We start from the raw sequence: 18440 nt of genomic DNA on the forward strand, positions 1-18440 counted from the left end.
AAATTATTAAAATTAAAAATATATTTTCTACACATCCTAGATCACGAATCATTCCAAACAAATGACAAATTTCTACTCATCCCAGTAAGCAAATTTCGCGAGACAAAACAATATCATCTAAAATCAAACGAACGGTCGCGTAAATCCCAAAATAAAGTAAAAGTGTAATTTCGCGCTAATTTCGTGCAAAATTTCAAATCAAAATGCAGTCGGCAAGCATTGTGAAGTTGATGCGATGTGGAACATTTGCTAAAGCAAATATTTTGAATTTTATCGCAAAACGAGATGCTCTGGTTAATGGATTCAGCGTGATTCGCCCAGTTCATTACCAGGTAATAGAAATAATTTATTAGTTATTTTGATAACATAATAGTAACAAGTTATTGAGTTCTTAATTTAATGAACTATATCATTTATAATTTCAATCGATTATTGGCAATACAGAATGAATAGCTGTCATAAAATTTATATTAGAAACAATTATTTAATGCGGCATGTTCTTCAAAATATTTAAAGGCAATTTGACCTATATACAAAAACTAAACTTTTTTAATTTATCACATAAATACATTTATCAACATTGTCAAAAGAAATCATACTTAGAATTTGTTAGCATTACTAGTGTGTTTGAGTCTACATATAAGTGCATGTGCGGGTGTATGTATTTATGAGTGTATGTATAGGTGCCCGTATGTGTGTTTGTATGTGTTTGTAAAAATAACATAGTTTAACATTATTATGTTAAATTTCTATATAATTAACTGTATATAGCCGGTTGCCGTATAATAAATAAATAAATAAATAAATAAATAAATAATTAGATAAATAAATAAACAGCATAATTTTCTAAATATATATTAGAAAATAAATAAATAAATAATAAAAAGTATAATAATAAATTTAAAAAAAATAAAAAATAAATAAATAAAAAATTTGTTTTTATTTTAAATAATGTTAAACTCAATGTTTTTTAAATATGTAAAATGAAATATTGCATAGCTACGATCAATAATTAAATATTTTTATATACTATTGAAAATATCTCGCGATTAATAAAAAAAACTATAATTTCATATGTAGATAAATGGAATGAGCGGATTTATCAAATCTCCAAGAATTTTCGACAATGCTACTTTCATGGCAAATCAACAAGGGTTACGCATATTATTTTCTACAGAGCCACCCAAACCTGTCGTGGAAAACGAAGTATGTTCAAATATTTCAAATCGACCTATTATCTATTATCTTATAGTAAAAATTATAAGGCGTTGTTGGTGAAAAAGGAGACATTATTTTTAGTTCAGTACAGAACAAAAATAATTTTAGGTTCGTGCAACCCCAACGTCGCCACCAACACCAACACCAGTGGCTAATAAGAAGAGCGAAGAAGAATTTGACAGTGCATCTACTGTAGCCGAAGATGAAGAAACCGATGCTGAAGACACCGATGCCGAAGATTCAGATGCAGAAATGTCTGCCGACCTAATGTCTGAGGATAATGCCAGCTTCACTGAAGAAGAAGAAGTTAAAGGAACTGCTGCGAAACCAGCAACCACTGACCCAGTTGCCCAGCCGGCTGTTTAAATAAACCTATTTTTTTAATTCAATTTTTAGTTTTTAAGTATCACCATTTTTGGAACCTATTTTATTATTTAAAAAAATTCAAAACGTGTCTACAATTCCGGAGTCAAGGTTATCTTCACTTATGTTCGTATCTCAATAATGTTAATTTTTGCTTGCCGTCATGAATAATGTTAAATTTGAAATATTTGCAATGATCTTGTTTTAACTCATTTCATGAATTAATAGATGTCAATAATGAATAAAACTTGAATTACCCGCAAATCGTTGTATTATTAAAGAACGACGATTTGAGTTTTAACGTCCCCATATAGGACTTGGATTATTATTTAAAATTATACAAAATTTATCAATTTAGTTCTGGATACTCTTATCAAAATTTCAAAGCTTCCTTACTTAAGATCCAATACGCCTACATATAAATTGGTAAATTACTTAGTTATAACATAATTTAGATAATTACTGTAATAATCCGCAAGAAACATTTTATATTTCCCAAAAATATTTAATACACATTTTAAAAAAATGAGAATTTATAATTGAGAATTGTTAAACTGAGTTACGTTCTCCATGTATGATTATGGAATTTAAGTATTGAAAATATTTTCTTCTAATAAAATTTCCAGATTAATCAATACACTAAGTAGAGATAATGTTCATAATAAACGAACAGAAATAAAAATACACCAATTTATTTTAGCCAATTCTATTTTTAAAACAAAATGCAACATGATTTCTATAGTTCAATTTTTCTTCGTAACATGTTAGTGTATATCACGATTTATCAAAAATTTTGTATATTTTTTCTCATAAAAATCAATTACTTGCACTTGCTGGTTTTACTAAAAAAACTCATGAAAAAACGATTTTGGATGATTTGAAATTGATCTATAAAAGCAAAAGTACAAATTAAAGTTTAAAGAAATGCATATTGAATTTTGGTCCCCTTACATCGAAAATAGTTTTAATAGTGATAATGTTTTTTAGTGATAATGTTTTACTTTTGTTTGGGAGTTGTTAGGTCTTCTAACAATTTGATACTGGTAAGTATCAAATCTAATAAAGATGATAAAAAACGTTTCATGATACCTATTCTTTGTCGTGTATTACGGCACGGAAGCGGATATTATATATAAAAAGTGACCAGAGCATAAGAGATTATTCACAGGCTGTAAAAATTTCATTATCTTCCGTATATTGAAGCACTTCTAATAGTTTTTTGCATATTGTTTTACTTCCAGTTTCCCCATAATGCTTCCAGGTGTCAATATTTTTTATTCATATGCGAGCACACATTTATATACTTCAATCATAATATATACATACATATTTCATTTGTTCTTTTATAATACTAGATCAATTCAATATTGTTTTAAGACTACGTTTCTAATATGTTTGTTATATTTACACAGATATATGAATAATTAAGGACAAGCAATTAATATATTATTAGAAAGTATTATAATAATTCATTTTTCAAATTTTATTATATCAAATATTATATATTATATTCAGAAAAAGCATACATATGAACGTATGCGTTTACGTAGTTGTTAGCAAATTCGACTTCATACTATATTCTCAATAGTTCAATGGTTTAGTATTATTTTGGAATAAATTTATATCCATAATAATTTTATTATATCAATTTTATTTTAAAAAATATATTAATCGATAGCCTGCAATATATTATTTTCAAAGAATATTAGTACCGAATGATTTTGTTTCATTATACAGTCTACTAACTCTTGATGAGTTAAGAAAAAACTGTTAAATATTTTCGGTTGGAAGATCCATTCCATTCTCAGTGGTATGTAATACAATCAATCTTATAACATTGTTAATATTTTTATAATAAAATTTGACTACAACTTATTCAGTTAATCAATATTTCATACTCACATGAAATTTGGGACTCCAGCTGGCGGAGGAGCTATTGGAGGAGGATATCTGCACACAATGGTCACAACTTCGTCGCCTTCGATTTCCAAATTTGGATGGAAACGTACGACAATGTTGTTCGTGAAAACACGTTGCGGATCCTAAAAAAATAATATCAAAGTTAAAATTAATATTTCTCATGTATATTTTAAAAAAACATTATTCTCATTATCTTAAAAGAAAAGTAAAAAAAATAATTAAAATTAAATATTCAATTAAGGAATATTAAAACAATGTATATGCATATTATTATAAATATATATAAATATGTATGCATACGAATAATAAAAATAATTGAATTTTAGTGCTTTATTTTATCTTTGGATTGTTCCAATTAACTATCCCTAAACAATTCGCGTGAAATCGAATACCTTCGACCCCTTACTTTTATTTTACCTTTAATTACCATACCTTTTATTTTACTAATCAGTATATGGTACTTATGATAATGTGGATCTTTGCTTTTAAACCGTTTCTCTTCGTTAAGTTTATTAACGTTCCGATTCGAAATTGCATCTTGATGTTTGTTTTTAGCGATTTAATTTATTTAGTTAGATACCATAAAAACGAAAGTATCAAAAACAACACAAAGTTAATATCTTTTTTGGCTATAAAGATAATTAATTGATAATGGTGTATCAAATTCAAAAAGTTCATTACACTTTTTATTATGTTTTTAAAATGGTTTCATAATCTGTTCATCATAAGAAAATATAAAGAATACTATATGTATCATACCATTACCTAATTTAAATCATCTAAAATTTTTACTTGAAATGAGGATCATAGTAAATGATTTTCATGGAATTAGAAAATCAATATTAACATATTGTGTACGTTTCCAATATAAATAATGAAATTTGATGATTTATTCATATATTTTAGTATTATTTATATTATATATTTTCAGTTACTGAGTATACAATAAATAAGATGATTTACTTAATTTATAAAATTTATTACAAACATTTTTGGTTAGTCTAAAATAAATAATATCTTATTGTTAACAGAAGACTATGTGGTTATCCTATTATTATAAATTATAAAATAAACAGCACTTTCACTAAAAAATGAATAAGTATTCAAATAAAACAAATTGAATATTGTTGATTAAATAGGATCGTATCAAACATGAAAATAGTATTTCAAACTTTGACACTTGAATTCAAATGAAAAACTGAATATCTAGTTTTAACCAGACAGTTCTTCAAGCTAGAAAATCTATTATCTATAAAAGCGATATGTCATTTATAACAATATAGACCAAGAATAGCACTCTCAGAACACCCATTCATATTTTTCCAAACAAAATCCCTTCTAAAATTGCCTAAAGATTTATCTAAACCATCTTCCATTTAGCCAGTCGACCCATTTTACTTTGTTGAAGTAAACCGTCTTCCATAATGACGATTCATTCCTATAAATCTTCTTCTCTGACAATGAAATAAAGATCTTATTCTGTCGAGCAAAAAAATCGCGTATATTTAGTCTCTGGGACGACAAAAGCGAACCGGATTTCCAAGAAAGGGTTTCACATAAGTATTTGCTAAGAATCAGCATGAGAAAATGATAGTGGAAACCGGTGTCGATGTGCTAAAAAGATAATAGACTAGCGAGGCTGTCAAGAGTCATCATTTTCAACCCGCTTTTTGTCAGAATCTGGTTTTGAGATCTCAATTTTGAGATCCTAGACTTTAAATCAAATCACATATTATATGGTGGACCATGAATTGTTATAAAGGATTATAAATAAATTATAAAGTATTTGGGTAAAAACTATGTCATGGGGCAAACTAAGATTCCAGATTTATCACCATCATTTTTCGTCCAGAAAATACTTCTTCCAATAAAAAATTTGCACTAATTTTGCATCAAATTTATCGAATAATGTTTTGTCACGGTGTTTTATGAGTAGTTGATCATATATATTGTACGTAGTCATAACATTTAGAAGAACATTTGATATTTGATCACAGATCATCGTTTTATTCATGAAATAAGACATCTCATCCTATTTTCGCCTATATTTTCAATTTCACTATACATTTCTTATTTGAACAAAATTCACTTTCATTCGATGTGCACACCTGATTTATTTCTATGGAAAGTGAACAACCTAAAGGCGGATAAGATTCGCAATCATTGATTGATCAATAAAAATAATTATGATCACTTGCACGTTGTATAATTATATTTTATGCTGGTACTTAAATAATTTAATTTTATCCAATCGATATATGATCCAATTAAATAATATGGCCGTAAAGTAATTTATAATTAATGCATCGGTATCAAGTATCAAGACTCATACTTTTTATGTTACAAGAATTGTATATTTAAATGTGCAATGCTAAATTTATATAATACCAGCGATTTTAAATTATTTGTTGCTTTATAGTTTATATTTTCACAAGGGGACATCCATTAAGCATGTGAACTAGTAAAGATTTTTGGACCGCCTCGCCCTTGGTGATATTTGGTGATATTCAAAATTACCCTTCCTCCCCCACCGAACACCTCGTGTATTTTTAGTTACGTAATAAAACGGTATTTTAAATTTTTTTTTTTGAAAATGTTTGAATTAAAAAAAACATCATTTAAAAAATAAATACACGTGATATCTTACTATACTCCTCCCTCCCCCATGTGATATTTCGTGATTTTTTGTCTAATTAAATCGCCCAATTAAACAATTTATCTGTAAGTACAAAATAGTTTAAGTATGGGGGCACAAAGGTTCAATTTGATTTTGAGCGATCGTATTATGAAAACCAAACCATTTATATCACACATATAAAAAAAACAATTATTTGACTTTGTTTAGTTAAACGTCCAGCAAATTCATCATTGTAAAAATGTATTTTTTTAATGCTGTGTTTTTGAAATTTGTCACCTGGTCCTTTTTATACCATAGGGAGGCTAAAAAGAGGCGGTCTAGAAGCAAATAGGTACAATGTCTTTAAATTAATTTTGAAGAGATTTTACGAAGTAATCACCAATGCAAAATATAAATTTCGAGGGCACATCTTTTACAGAGTTAACACTGTATATAACACCTTGATTTGGTATTTTGCTAGAAATATTCATCAGTAAAGTTGGAATAGCAATTTCAACAATTCAATTCAATTCAATTCAGTTCAATTCATACTTTGTAGAATTACTTTTTTAGTTTAATTTACTTTTCTATTTACTATTTTTTATTGTTCACACCTTAGCCATTGTAAAGGTTCAAGTGATTTTTTTCACCTCAACCACGTTTAAGCTTTTATAGAGGCTGAAAAAAATGGTGAATCTAACTTAAAATTAACAATTCACCTTATAAAACAGTAAATTAGCAAATACTTAAAAATTATATTAAGGCTTCGTAAACTAAACAACAGTGCTCACAACCAAAAAACTAACGCAAAAAAAATACTTTTGATATGGGTTTTTAAATATTGCCGTTTGTTGCATCTCATTAATTTGGTTGATGTAAAATTGCAAAAATAATTATATATTGGCAAGCATTAATAATTACATTAAAACAATGCAAACAACTTCTTCTATTACAAAACTTATTGTTGATTTTTTACAATGAAAGACATTACGGCACAAACATGGTCATCAAATGTTTTTCAAATGTTATTTAATAGCTCATAAAATCAAATGAATCTTTAAGTCTTAATTACGATGTCATTAGTACTCACTTGTCTGGTACCGCATCCTTTCAGAGGCAATTCGAGTTTGTAACTCAAATCACCATTTCCAGCCACAGTGCAGGCAGAATTCCTATCAAAGTCTGCATAAGCTATTCCGAAAAATGGCTCGTTGAACTTCAATTCGATCTGAAATAATATAATTTTCTTCTTTAGTAACAATATTTTGTTGTTTCAATGTCATATTTATTTTATATGCACAGATGTGGGTATTAGAAAACATATAGTATTTTTGATGTAGATGAATCTTGCCGCGTAGAATAATAATCAACTTTAGACGCTTGGTTTAAATTTAGAAGAGCTTTTTTTGTTTTATGCTAGTTTTTGTCCTAAATTTTGATATATGAATATTAATCCTGACTGAATAATGATTATTGTATTTAAAGTTTCATAAGGAAAAACCTTATGCCCTAAAAGCTGTTGAGCTGAAACCTTTTCTTTGGCCGTCTTTGTAGATGGTAACCTAAATATTAATCCATCTGCATTTAATTATTTTATTACTAGAATTTATCTAAATAGATGGACTCATTATTATATTCTATGAATAAGACTCAGGGGAGCTATTTTCACTTGGAAACATATTAAAGATCTATATTTCCTAGCAAAAATTGATATTATTTCTTTTGCAAAGTTAACCAAAAATTACCCTAGAAAAGCGTGGTTAATCTAATTACTATGAAGTATCGGAATACCTATATAACACTTGTCATATCAGGATTAGTAATAATGTGTTTAATAATTAATAAATCAATTTATGATTGATGCAAAGAATATTTAAATATCTAAAATTAAATTGACATAAATGTAAATATTTTTGGCCACAGAAATAAGATAATTGGACTTGTTCAATGAAGACGAAAATCAATGTTTGCATATTGTACATAGAGCAGACATAAAATACCTTATGTAGTCTAGACATATTATCTGGACCCAGAAAAATTAAATATCACTATTTATAAAATATAATAACATTTGTCTATATTTTATGTAAAATAAAATTTGATATATGCAGATTTGACAGGAATTGTTCAGAAAAGGTTTAGTTTCATTTAGTGATTTATCTAAATCTACGATTTTTTCGTGTCGATAGATCAATACATAAAATATTACTTAACAAAATTCCCTACGCTATCCACATTAGTTGGTAAAATATATTAATACTCCTGGACACATGCATCATTCTTAAACATTTAAATTCTATCATCTAGTAGTGTATCTGGAAACTATGAAATAATAAAAGTATGGTTTGATTTCTTAAACAATTAAATTAATTATAAAAATTCTATTAATTGGAATGGAATTGTCATTCTCTTCTTTTGAATATTGATAGGACAATTGACTTCTAACAGCTACTAGTCGAGAAAAGAATACCTGAAGCTAAATTTATAAATCATTCAGCCTTCTTTTTGTGAAAATCATCAAAGTTAGTTCAATGAATTATCACATTTCTTTAAACTTCCTAAAATTTTAATGTAGATGATCAATTATTTGGTGTTATCTCCATGTTTCAATTCATTCTGAATCGTTTAACACCAAAATTAGTAAAAGTATGTGTGAGTGAGTATGAGTCAAAAATTAAATTTTGTCTACGTTTTCAAAAATGGTTGCAACAATTTCAAGAAATTGAAAGGCATTCAATGAAACCTGAATTTGTGTTAACTTTGCAGCAATTTCTTTAACAAAGATATGCAAATTTTTTTGAACTGGTTTGAGAATTTGAACAACGTTCGAAAGATAAATGGAAAATGAGCTGATTAGTTTTTGGTAAAGATCTTCCAAGCCGTTTCTTTGTAATTAATTATGGCAATAATCACGAATCAATTATTATAAAAAATATAAGAATTTTAAAATCTATAGCAACAATTTGAGAAGCTGCTAAGTCTAAATTCGTATCGATTATTTACATTGCACAGGAAGTTTATGCAACTTTCCTTAGCCATGCCATTTACACTCACTCAGTAAATAATTAACTTCAATCAATTGCAAACGAATATGCCAGTGTGCAATTGTGAATCAATAAATCTCAATAAAAAATTGATGAAATCAATTTCCAGTTTCTTCAATTTAATCCATTGTTCGACTGTGAAGATTCAATTTTATCAACGTAGAAATCTGAATACAAATTAGCGATGTACTGAAATCGTGAGTGATAATAATCATCGCATTCCAATAGTTATGAAATCAATGCTTTATTCCATTAGGAAATTAAAAAACTACTAAGGCGAGTTTCTAATGATTGCATCACATTCATAACACGGAGCAATACAATGCGTGTCAAGATTCTGAGGCGGAAATCTCGAGATTTGAAAACTTGATATTCTAGATTTGTTATTTAGTTGTTAAAAGGTGTGTATTAGAGGGACCGCCAACGACGGAATTTGATATATTCACAATATTAGCCGGAAATTATATATCTCACTCAATTTCAATTTGCTTGGATCTTATTTAATATATCTCAAATTTTTCTTATGTAATGCTTAGTATCCAAGTTTGCAAATTTTTTTTCATAATTTTTTTAATTGGATAAAACTTAGTGAAAAAATGGTTTTTGACAAAATTAATCTAATTGGGTTCAGTGCTAAAATAGCATTTTACAGCGTTGCAACAATAAGTTAAAAGGTTTTCAAACAGAGCTTTTGTTATTTTTTTTCGTATTTGAAACAGAGATTTTATTTTATTCGTACATAAAAGTTTAATGTCCTAGATGAGAATAAAAAACAAAAAAAAGAATGAATTCTTCTTTGAAATTGTCTGAACACGTTAGATATAAATGAAGTTAGTCAATTTCAAGTTTTAGAAAGAAGAATATAAAATATATTCATCAGCAAATATAATTAATAATTATAATATATGTTTTTTTATTTTTATTAAAATCATGAATTTTAAACTACCTTTACCAGCAATCGTTTAAAATAAAGGAAACTTAAAATAACAAATATTATATACTATCCAGAATTATGTATAACTTTAGTCATACAACAAATGAAAAATATATTAATATACTGCAAAAATTAAGTTTAAATATTGTGTATTCATAATTTTTACTGCTTCTGTAGCAATAATACAAGAGTTACATCATATTTTATTCCAGGAAATATAATTCCTCATCGACGATTGGTTACTTTTTACTTCCGCAGCAATATATGAACTGTTATTAAAGTTCAGAGTTGATATATTCATTTTATGGATAAATATATAAATTCAATCAAATCAAAACTTTATGAAGATCCTTACAATTTTCTGATGAGTTAGTTTTATATGACAGCGTTTGATTAAAATATTGATTTGTTTCCGAATTTAATCTCAATAAACTAACTATATCTATTAAATGTATGCAATTACACATGATTGGACATAATAAATATCATTCGAAAATTCAATAATTAATAAATTCAATAAAATGTAATTATTAAATAAATGGGCTTGCCTTTAGGTAAGTGGTTAAAAAGACTGGTCTTAATCAGAGCAACCTGTTATCAAGCAGGAGTGACAACGATTTTTATTTGGAAATATGGAAAGCACTATGTTACGAATTGAAAATAGTAAGGTTAGCACAGAAAGGGGACAACTGTTTGGGTTGCCATCTGTAGAACTGACTAGTTTTAAGAAAAGAATTAGTACAACAGCTTATATAACTCTTAATAATAATTAAAAAAATTAAAAAAAGATTAAATAATTACCTGCATAGATCCAGCTCCGCAATATAAAGCCGCTTTTGTTCGATTCAAAAAGATTATGGGACTCAAATCGTCTAGTTTTGTCACCTGAAACAATAATAAATATTAATAGTTCAATTTGAATTTAATAGATTAGACAAAAAGAATTAGTAGCACTGCATATACATTATAAAAATTGCCATATTCATTCAAATATATATGATACAATTCTATGCAATATTGACCTGTGTAGAGAGTATTATAAGACTTATAAGAACATTATAAAAAAAATTTAAAATAATTGTAAGCCAAAAAGGAACTTTCCTTAACTCAGGAACTAACTAAATCACTTACTCAGCATTTTACAAAAAATAGATCGTATAAATACAATTTCAAACAAATGAATCTTCCATATATGTATTATGTACATATGCATATATCATAGACCTTACACACACATACATTTATATATAAATATATATATATATATATATCACGTATATATATATATATATATATCAAAATTTATTAGCTATTCAAATTTATTACCTATGGATTAATTTATATAATATAATAATTAAAAATATAATTAATAGAACTCTACAATTATAACTATTTATCTATTACCTGTTACCTAATAATTTATTACCACTATCCAGAATTATTTTATTAATTTATTTTATTAATTCGGCTAAATTGTAAACGATTCAAATTTTGCATACACAGTTTTATTGGAGATGAAAAGTGGTAACAAAAAAGGAACCAAATGAAAATTTTAATAGGCTTTGATATCTTTTGTTAAACATTTGAGTACTAGTTTTTTTAATTTATTCTAATATTTTACTATATTTAATATATATTTTACTATATTTAGTAAATAATCAGCATTATAAACTCAAAATATACATATGCACATAAGCATGTACATTTATATTTAATGCGATTAAAATTAGAATGTCCTGTTATTGTTAATTTCAAATTTAGCGCTAATTCCTAACATTGCGTATTTCATTTCAGTTTTTTAATTGCAAAAATGTGAGACAGAGAGTACTGACTACCTGGAAGCCACGGAAAGGACCTGTCAATCATAAATTTATTGCGTAGTTTCTTTAAGTTATAGTCAAATAACTAGTGATTTCGATAAAATAAGTAGTGGTTTAGTGATTTTTGAAACTATCAGTGATTATAATCAGTTTATTCTAATGTTTTGTGGACTATTCGTTAGTGATAGCATGAATTCCTGGATTTTTATCTAAATAGTGATTGTGTGAAGGTGTTGGAAAGGACGCCGCTTAGTTAAGGTAAGATCTTTCTACTTCTACCTCATATGTCAATATATATTTATGGGATATTTATTGTACACATATAGTTATAACATCAATTTGGAAGGCAATTAATTTATCAAAGAATAATAATTGCGATTAATTAGTTTAAGTTCTAAATAGAACATAGATTGCTAAGGTTTATTAGCAATCGAACAAGCAATTTAGTTTATTATATATAGATAATATATAATAATCTAATGAAATTAACATTACGATTTTTCGATAATGTCTACTCAAATCAAGTACAAAGTACATAATTAATAGTGTACTACCCTACTGGGGAATTATTGTATCAAAATGACTTATTTTTTAAATATCCGTCGAAAACTGTATTGAAACTAGTGGGGTGTATGGCATCGTGCCCTAAGGCAAATTGCTGGAACTTCCTGTACCGTAACAAAATGTTAGAAGAATATTAAATGTTTTAAAATAGACTATTATAAATAAATAGTGTAACATTGTCTAATATTTATAAGAATTATATAAACTGAATTGCAAAGTTGAAATTATTTGTTCAAAGTATATTAGAACTTTAGTCAGAATAAAAATTAAAATCTGAATTATTTTCGATAAACAAAAAAAAAATTGAAAAAACATTTTTTTTTTTAAATCACTTATTTTGTTAAAACAAGTAGAAAGTTCTTTGAATCATTTAAATCGGACGCTTAGTTCTCTCAAAAACTGCTATTTGTTGCACATTTAGCTCTGTATCTTTGAAATGGCTGAACCTGCCTTTTTCAAAAACTAACCATCTCTTCTCCCAATCATTATAAATTGAATGTTTTTTAGATCATTCAAATCGGATGCTCCGTTCTCTCAAAAACTCGATTTTAATTTTCTGAACTCTTTGCTCTTTATCTCCGTAACTACTGGACCTGCCTTTGCCAAAAACTAATCAGCTCATCTCCCTATCAATAGGAATCGAATGTTTTTTAAACTATTCAATTCGGTTGATCCGTGCGCCCGGAAACGTGACTGGAAAATTGTATCCATACATACATGCACGCACACACATACACATCCATCCATTTTTTGTGAGATATGCCAAAATGCTCAGAAACCTTCAAAACGTCGAGAAATGCAAAAAATTTCAATTTCGGGAAGTTAACAATAACTGGCGCTTATTGTTCTAATAAACATGAAATTCATATAAATATTAACACTTTCGGACGTGAATGCTATAGCATTCGTTTTCATTGTCATACAGAATGATGAATCAAATATTTTGAATTTATTTTATGTAACTTTACGTTTTGTAATTAATGTACCTGTCACGGTAATGACTCACAAATTCTTCAGGTATTCTCGTATTATCTTATCTCTAATCCAGTAGTAACTATTAGCTTGGACAAGCACGTTGCGTAAAATAGAAGCGTAATACTTGGCGTGGATGCTATAGCATTTATGGTATGTAACGATTAAAATATGATAATTCGATTACCTTTATAATATACTTGTTTATCTATGCCTTACAAACTAAATCAAATTTTGTGTATCACGAACAATTAAGAATAAAATTACTCTCTTGCTAAAACCTTTACTGTTCAGGAACTTGTAAATATTACCAATAAAATTTGTGATAATTTTTTCAAATTAAATGTAGCAATAGTTTTTTATGGCCATTATGTTTTTTACTGACTATTATAAAACTATTACTATACTTTGACAATAATCGTTTTTGAACTATAAAATACATATCTCGTATCATAATAATAAATTCTGCCAAAGAGTTGAATTATTGGAAATTCTACTGTAAAAGTATTATCTTCCGAACAATTCAGACATCTTTGAGTCATATATCAGATGTAGGTCAAACGCTGCCGATTTTTTATTCATATGCATTTAAAATTCATAATGCAAAATCGTTCAAAGTATTATCTTGACATATGGTCTCAAAGCCATTAGAATTTAACATGTGATTCTACCAAATTTAATCTTTCTTATTCATCGACGGTGTTTTAAATCATGTTCTTTGTGACATTTTAATTTCTTTGTTGGACGTAACCCAGTGTCGAAAAAAGGATTAAGGCTGCATGTTCATGATCGCGATGAAACAGAAATTTTAGAGATAGACGAATTTGCTTTCAGGAATGTTATTGAATTAAGATATGTATATATTTGTGAAAATCGATAGCTGATATACATATAAATCTATGAAATTTTAGTCAAATAGTACACAATGAAGAAAAAATTGAATATTATTCGAAGGAGTAATTCAGAGAACTTTAGTAGTATAAACGTGTAAAATGCACGATTACAACTGTTAAAAAAACCATTGCAATTTTTTTAATTTGAGTTTATTAGGAAAGTCATCATTTGAGTATATTCAAATTATCGATATAAATTAAAATATGAGGTTATTGTATAATAATGTTAAATATTACTCACGATTTAGTACATATGTTTTACATATGCAATATCTTTCGAGACAAAATTCAAGCATAAAAATCCTAACACTTCTGTTAATAATAATTAATGATAAATCTAATGTTAATTGTAATTATATAAAATTCGAATATATAACAATTACAATGGTTATCACAAATTAATAAATGTAAATAGTGGCTGTAAAAGTAAAATTCGAAAATATTTTGTAAGTTACTTGCATTTTGATAAAATAGCTGTTTGACTCGACATAAAAAACCTCATGTTTCCGTGATCAATAATTGATTGTGTCGCTCAACATTTTAATAACTAATAATTAAAATATTACTAAATATATAAAATAAACTATTTATCAAGTCTGTTTGATCTGCATTACTCGTTTTCTTCCGCAAACCCATTTATTGCAAATCTCTCGTTCAAGGTAAACGTATATTCCATTTTTTTATATCATTACAATCTAGATAATTGATTATCTACTTAGTTTCTTTTCAAATTATAACATTGTTAATAATGACATGATTTTTTTGGTTCATGGTAACAAGTCCTTAGCAAAGCAACTTGTCAAACACAATGAACGGTTGCCCATATGTGCATTTGTCAAAAGAATCCATTAACGAAATAATCTTGTTGTATTTATGTTATTATTTTCGAGTCAATTCGATTGTAGTTTCTTTTTAAGGTCTGCCGATAAAACAGGTATAACATGGTGTTGACCTTTAAATACCACTTGAATAAAGATTAGTTAATTAATCATTCTGGATTATTGGTAGATTTATACAGAGCGTTATCTGGATAATGCTCTCACTTTTAAAGATTCTCCAATACATTCAGATTTTAATATATATATATATATATATATATATATATATATATATATATATATACGTGTATATATATATATGATTTAGTAGTTAATTTTGATGTTGAAATATATGAGTGAGTTCTTGAGGGCGATACATCAAACAAAGAAAAGCCAAAGATTTATAAAATAATCTTTATTTCCAAACGTTTCGACATTCAATTTAATGTCATCATCAGTGGATCTAAAAACAGTATGAAAATTAGCATATCTAGGTAATTATAATATATGTGGATTGGTAAAGTAACTATACAATAAGAGAAAAATTAACAAATAGCAACACTTAACAACAAATCAAATATAAAAGATAGGAAAGGTAGTAGAGACTAGAATTAAATAAATAATTAAAAAGTATAGGCAAAAATATTTGTTAATGTTAATTTTTCTCTTATTGTATAGTTACTTTACCAATCCACATATATTATAATTACCTAGATATGCTAATTTTCATACTGTTTTTAGATCCACTGATGATGACATTAAATTGAATGTCGAAACGTTTGGAAATAAAGATTATTTTATAAATCTTTGGCTTTTCTTTGTTTGATGTATCGCCCTCAAGAACTCACTCATATATATATATATATATATATATATATATATATATATATATATACGTGTATATATATATATATTTCAAAGTAACTAGCAGCCCATTCGTCGAAATAAAAAAGGTATAAAGTATAAAAACTTTTATTTATACGTTTCGACACAAGATGCGTGTCATCATTCAGCAACACAGGACAAAAACACTCAACAAAAATTTATTTTTAAAAAATTAAACTTAATAACATATTAGAGAAAAACATTTTTTTAGAAAAAATTATGTATAACTAAAAGATTTGAAAACTAATTTGACTAAAAGTTATGAAATGCATATTGTGAAGCGAGAAACACGCCCATACCGAGCATCCAGACTCGACTAGGGTCGAATGGGCTGCTAGTTACTTTGAAATATGTTTCAACGTCGAAAAAACTATCAAGATATATATATATATATATATATATATATATATATATATATTGTGTGTGTGTGTGTGTGTGTAATGTGAATGTATTGGAGAACAATAAATTAAAATTCGTCACTTCAAATATTTTTACAATTTAGATTTGTAATTGTAAATTCAAGTAAAGTTATAGTCATCTATTCTTATTTAACACTTACGGGACGGCACCGATTTCAAAACAAACTACTGTACCGACTGTAAACTTGATTTCATTGTGTATGTTATGCAATTTGTTTGATAAAAATTTGTGGTCATTGAAGGACATACATTTATAATATTAATTTATTTTTGATCATTTTCTAAAAAATGGTAACGTTCAAAACCATTTCCAAAATGCATAGCTGGTTGATTTTGACATGTTTTACAATAAAATGTTGTTCGCCGCCTTTCCTCCTGGTGCTTTTCTGTCAGAACAGACAATACAATCCTTTTTTCTTTTTGAATTTTAGAATGTGCCACTGGTTAGTCAGTATATTTGTTCATTTTTTTACTGCCATAATGGTTTGCTTTTTTTTTGTTATATTATATAATATTTCATTTGTAAAATATAAAGTAAAATAATCTATTGGATAGTCTATTGGATTGATTGGTATTTGTGGTCGGGGTGTTTGTTGATGTATGCCCAACTTGATTATTGAAGGAGAATCGGCATATTTGCTAATGTCTTTACACTCTTCATTTAGTTTCTCGAACTTCTTCTTATTTTTGTTGGTTGGATAATATCATCACATTCATCACTATCTTCGGTGCGAATAGTAATTTCATAAAATTTGTCTGTACGAATGTCTATTTGAAACTCATCTTTACTACTGCTTAATTCACAAAATTTACCAGTCGTTTTGCCATATTTAAAAGCGTTCGGTCGTTTTAAGTATTAAAAAAAAACAATATAGCAAAGAAAAAGTCTAAAAATACTACTAAAATTATTTTCAAAATGAAACACTGTTTATCACTGCTATATGTAATTTGTTCAACTTTGCGATGCAAACTGAGTCATTGTTTATAAAATAGCCTGTGCCTCACAGAGTAAGTTTGTCCACTCAGGTGGACAGCCGTCCCTAAAGAGTTAATAAATAAGAAATTTCCAGCAAATATTTCAATGATGACTATTGCACATTTGAATCGAACAAAATGTATGTTCTAATTTTGCAAAAATTCGTAACTCGGGGTATATCCATAATAAAGATATTTGGTATAGGATCACGACTTTTATCAACACTCATCTCTAATAACTATCCTTATTGTCGAAGAGCACAATTGGATCGTAAATAAAATGTATTATTTCAGTAATAAACTCTTATAAATGATTAATTTATTTAGTAATTTTAGATCGACGTCGACACATGTAAGTTTTAGCATTATATTGTGTTTAATTTTCGTCAAAATTATCATTCCATGAACTGCTAATCCTTGTCCTCGTTACATCAGGATATTAGCGTTGAAACTTAAATAAATATAAAATCTCCAATTAACTGGTGGATTAATACTCATCCGTAATTAATCAACTTTTTGGTATTATTTAATTTCTGATTATCATATTTATCTGATGTAAAGTATACGTTACATACATAATGGTTATTAAGAGTGTATGTTATTACGATCAATTCTGTCCTTCACTCGGACATAATTTATGTGACTGTCGTTAATTTCTCATCAGCACATCATCGGCCGAGCAATATCATTAACGAAAGTGGTTTGACTGCGAATATTTTTGCGACAATTTGCGCTCACCTCGGAGCAAAGAACGATCATTAATTCGATGTATAAATATAATACATAAATATAATAGAAAATTCTGCGTAAATAAAAGAAAACTAAATTGCTCGATATAACTATAATCGATATTTTATAAAGTTCGAGATATTATTTTTTAACCCATATCTTTCTAATTAGAGCTCGCCCGCAGATAAGCGGTTAAGAGCGGCGGGACTTGTTTCAGAGGTCCCGGGTTCGATACCCACTTCGAGCAGCCTGTTGTCAAGTAGCAGTGA

The 18440-nt window shown here is 27.3% G+C and overlaps 1 protein-coding gene across 1 annotated transcript in view; it reads right to left on the reverse strand.

The window, feature by feature from the left end:
* Positions 1-18440, reverse strand: part of LOC113386014 — a 191956-nt gene that overhangs the window by 156556 nt on the left and 16960 nt on the right. The window lies entirely within an intron of this gene.

Source organism: Ctenocephalides felis, unplaced genomic scaffold (assembly GCF_003426905.1).
Source record: "Ctenocephalides felis isolate EL2017-DRISC unplaced genomic scaffold, ASM342690v1 CF-g0.4_SCAFFOLD_03571, whole genome shotgun sequence".
NCBI lineage: Eukaryota > Metazoa > Arthropoda > Insecta > Siphonaptera > Pulicidae > Ctenocephalides > Ctenocephalides felis.